Source organism: Pangasianodon hypophthalmus, chromosome 6 (genome assembly GCF_027358585.1).
Source record: "Pangasianodon hypophthalmus isolate fPanHyp1 chromosome 6, fPanHyp1.pri, whole genome shotgun sequence".
Taxonomy (NCBI): Eukaryota; Metazoa; Chordata; class Actinopteri; order Siluriformes; family Pangasiidae; genus Pangasianodon; species Pangasianodon hypophthalmus.
In genome coordinates this window covers 10,113,680-10,118,047 of record NC_069715.1, presented here as the reverse complement: position 1 = coordinate 10,118,047, position 4,368 = coordinate 10,113,680, and the positions used below count along the sequence as shown (strand labels likewise).

The following is a 4,368-nucleotide window of genomic DNA, read 5'->3' as shown; positions in this document are numbered from 1 at the left end:
GGTTTGATCCTAGTTGTGCACTTGAGCAAGGCTCTTAGTTTACAGTTGCTCCAGGAGGAACTGTATAAGCAGTTTTTATACCTGTACGCGCAAGCTGATTTGAGCAAGATATTACAACAACTGATTCGTGAGGCGATATAGGAAACCTTTCAGATGTCAGTGTGGCTGAATTTTGTAAAACACTGGCAAAATTCTAGCAAAAACTCTAAAATTTGGGTTTTCTGTCTATAACATACATAAGAAACATAAATAGATTTCACTAAAACAATGTGGTAAATAATATTTGCTACTTAACCTTAGGCTTTCTGTGAAGATCACAAAGGAGACAGTTTAACAAGAGGCTGCAGAAATGCCTTTAGGCTATGAATAGGTTTAAAGATACAGGTATTTATTATTTTTTTTATATTATATTATATTATATTATATTATATTATATTATATTATATTATATTATATTATTATTTATATAATATTTTATTACATTTTAATGATTCATTTATTCATTTTCAGTAACTGCCTTATCCTAAGGATCCAGACCCAAAACCAGGACCACTGCACAAGACTGGAGAATTCACCCCGCATGGGACACCAGTCAATCACACACACATACAAACACACACACATACAAAAAACGGACACACAAACAAACAATGATTCATGCCTACAGTCAATATAGCCTATAGCCAGTCTGCTTACCTGTATGTTTTTGGACAGTGGAAGGAAAACAGTGAGCTCAGAGGAAGAACCTGTGAAATTCCACACAGACAGTAACCCAAGCTCAGGATTGAACTGAGAACCTGGAAGCTATGAGGAGGCAGCGCTACCTGCTGCACCACTGTGCTGTCCTAAAACAAGTATGGTAAAAGATACCAAAAAGTAGGTGGTAGTGCCTTAACTGTATTTGTGTTGCAGGCCATTAGGACCTCTTCCATCCTTGTCAAGGGGAATGCCAGCTTTCTTTCATGAAACAATAATAAATTTTAAGCTAGTTAAAATTGTTATTAATACACACACACACACACACATGTATATCTATATCTATATCTATCTATCTATCTATCTATATATATATATATATATATATATATATATATATATATATATATATATATATATACATACATACATATGTTATTAGTACTGATTTTAGACAGTCACCATGTTAGGATGTTTCAGTGGAATTGAAATGCAATTTTTAAATGCAATTTTCTCCCTTTTTCACCAATTTAAAATGCCAGAACTTTACATGTGATTGTGGTATGTGCAAAAGAAAAATATATTTCATTTCAGGAATTTCAGCCTGTAGTTTCAAAACTTAATATAGAAGAAAAGGTCATAACTTCACCACATGAATGGTTTTCCCAGGCTGCCACACTTAAAAAAGAGTTCTTCTGCCTTCAGGAAACTTGTGGTTATTTGTGAGAAATTTCAAGACAGCATACAGTTACTCTTGGGCTATCCCACTATATACAGTGCATCAGTTTTGTAGTGGGAACACTTCTATTATAAAACTCCCAATTCTCAGTGAGAAGAAAGCATTTACAGACACCAGTGCTGGTTCCAGCACTTTCCAAATATAAGCTGTGAACAGGGGTGACACATGTAGAAATATTATAAACGGAAATCACAGAGAAAGGCATGCTGAGATGGTCATGAATTGTCAGTCTAAACTAATTTTGCAATCCAAAAACTTGAAAAAAACAAAACAAAACAAATAATAAGGAATGCAGAAACTTGGGCAATTCTCCAGAGGCAACTTGGAGCTTTGGGAAAAAAAAACAAAGGGAGGGAGGATGATTGAAGGAGTAGAAGGAGAAATATAAGGAGGAGAAGGTGGATTTAATTGCAATGTGTTTTTACTTCACTATTGGGTGGCACTGGGGTTGGAAGGGGGTTGATGAAAAGGGGGTTTGGAGGATAGAGCAACACAGGGAGTCAGGCTTTTAAAGCAGAATTAACTAGGTTTCAGTGAGTAGCTCCATATGTGCTCTTTCTCTCTGGGGTTGTAGGTTGATGCAATGCTTGCTCCTATATGTCACATGCCACTGTGTCTATTTCTGTGGAACTTTACAGTGGCTGCATTTACACTGCCAACCAATTACTCAGACTGATGATTGTTGCATACATGCAAACAGTTCTGATAGGATTTCTTCACATCCAATATGTTGAAATGTAGTATTGCGATGGGACAGTCATGTATGCAGTCACACAAAAAAACTTAAGTGTTGTTTCACTTCCATTCCCCGTCATCAAACGTGTCGACACCTCGGCTTCTGAGATTGATAGCAATAAAGTGGTGCTCTTAACACATTTCAGAGAAACTCTATGAAAATGATCTCTTCTATGGTGGGAGCTTGTTTGACCACGGTGATGGTACAGGTAAACAGTTGCGGTTTTCAGCCTAGTAATTTTGGCAGTTGAATTATCAGCTCAGTCTGATACATAAGACCTGATTTGTCAGGTCTTATGTACAGTATGTGTAAACAGACAGGATAAAAATTGAAATATATGCTTCAAGAAACACAATGGAAATGCAGCCAGTGTTCATCATAGAGCTGATAAAAGATGAGAATGTCCACTGACAGTTCTTCCCTTTTCTCTACCAATTAGGTAGATGCTATTGCTTTTTTTTTTTCTCAGACCAGGCACTGAAAATACCGTCATTTCATTGTCTGAAACAAGATGTGCTTGACCAGACCTGACTTATCCAGACACAAGTTCTCACACTTTGCTTCATCCTTAGAAAATTGTACTTAATCTCATCTGACTGTAGAATAAATCAGCATACAAGTCATCGGTATGCTATAGATCTGGTTTTGCTATTACAGAGTGCCTGTTTTCAGTCATCCTGAACTTCTTTGGATGTTTACCACAGAATAACTCAAAACAGATCCACTGTTTCTATAGCTAATTAACTTTTTTTTTTAGCTTATTGTGGACTCTGCAAGATTTCAACCAACAATTGCTCTATTCCCATTTTCTTCCACTGTATGTGAAATTCTCCTGGTCAACTCAATAGCAATCCAAAAAAAAAAAAAAAAAGAAGAAGAGTTTGGCCTCACTGATCGATGAAGCATAAAGTCGGAGCAGTCTAAATTTGTTCTCAGAAACATCGGATAATGTAAACTCTTGAAGAAAGCATGACTGCAGAAAGTTCTATTGAGAAGAAATGAAAGCGATATGGGATGCTGGTCTGGCTAAACAGCCCTTCAAAGAAATGTTTTTTGTCCTTTTTTTTTTAAAAAAAAAAAAAAAGAGAAAACCTGTGTAGAAAGCAGATAGTGGCAATCTATATTTTGTTTAAAAAGTCTGAATCAATATTGCAGATGCATCCTGGAGAAAATTTTGAAAACCAAAAGAACTGTTTATAAAGTACACCTCATTGAACTCACCTGAAATCCAACAGGAAGACCTTTATCACTTACCAATCAATACCTTGCTAAAGAGAGAGAGAGATAATGAGAGGGAAACAGTAGTCAAGCTGTAGAAGTTTATAACTGAGCTTTTAATTGGGTTTCATGTCTAATGATTAGAGGCTTTTGCAAGCAAAGGGACCTAAAAAATAGTACAAACTCTTAAATATTCAAGATATTAAACATTTTCTTTCTTTGGTTTAAATATTTCTATAACGTTTGATTTATTTCCCATTTTATATGAAAAAAAAAATCCCAGATTTTCAATGTGGTCTCAGACTTCTGGACCCCATTGTATATTCATTTATTCATTCTTTTTTCCACCAGTACTGAGAGTTTTAAAGAAAGTATATGAATTTGAAATAAAAGTTGACAACCACTTTCTTTGATAATAAATTGCATCAAGTTACGATTTGGAAAGACACTAGCATCCCTAACAGGACAAGCTATCCTAGCATGGCTAAACCAATTTATTACATGCAGACAGATAACTGAGATGTGGTTACTAATATTATTATTATTATTATTATATACTAATACTAATATTCAACTTAATTGAAAGTCTTCTATACATTTCTTACTTTTTCTGTTCTTGCATATTGTCTGTGTGTAGAAAGATGTCAGTGAGTGTTCTTCTAGAACAGGACGTTAGAGATATAGTATGTCAAATGTCAATTACGGATGCTGAAAGAGCAGCTTACAAGAGACCGCCAAAGAACCACTTCAGGGCAAAGGGAGTATGCGTCCTTGTAGACATGCACAGGAAACAAAGCATTGTCAGTGCTATTAAAACACTGTGATAGATGAGGTGAAGCTTGACAGCACATAATATCATTGTCAATACCTCAAGAGCTTGATCTGGCTTTGTGTGCCAGAGGGTGTCTTGTAGCTCCAAAACAAGGCTTTTAAAGAGTAGCATCACTGAGCTGTCGAGCAGTGAATGAGCTTGCAATGA

General features: G+C 35.7%; 1 non-coding gene across 1 annotated transcript; it reads right to left on the bottom strand.

Moving 5' to 3' along the window:
• Positions 1-848: 848 nt before the first annotated feature.
• On the bottom strand, positions 849-971 carry LOC113534847 (U6atac minor spliceosomal RNA). The gene has a single exon (XR_003403540.3). It is a non-coding gene; the product is annotated as a U6atac minor spliceosomal RNA (small nuclear RNA).
• Positions 972-4,368: the final 3,397 nt, after the last annotated feature.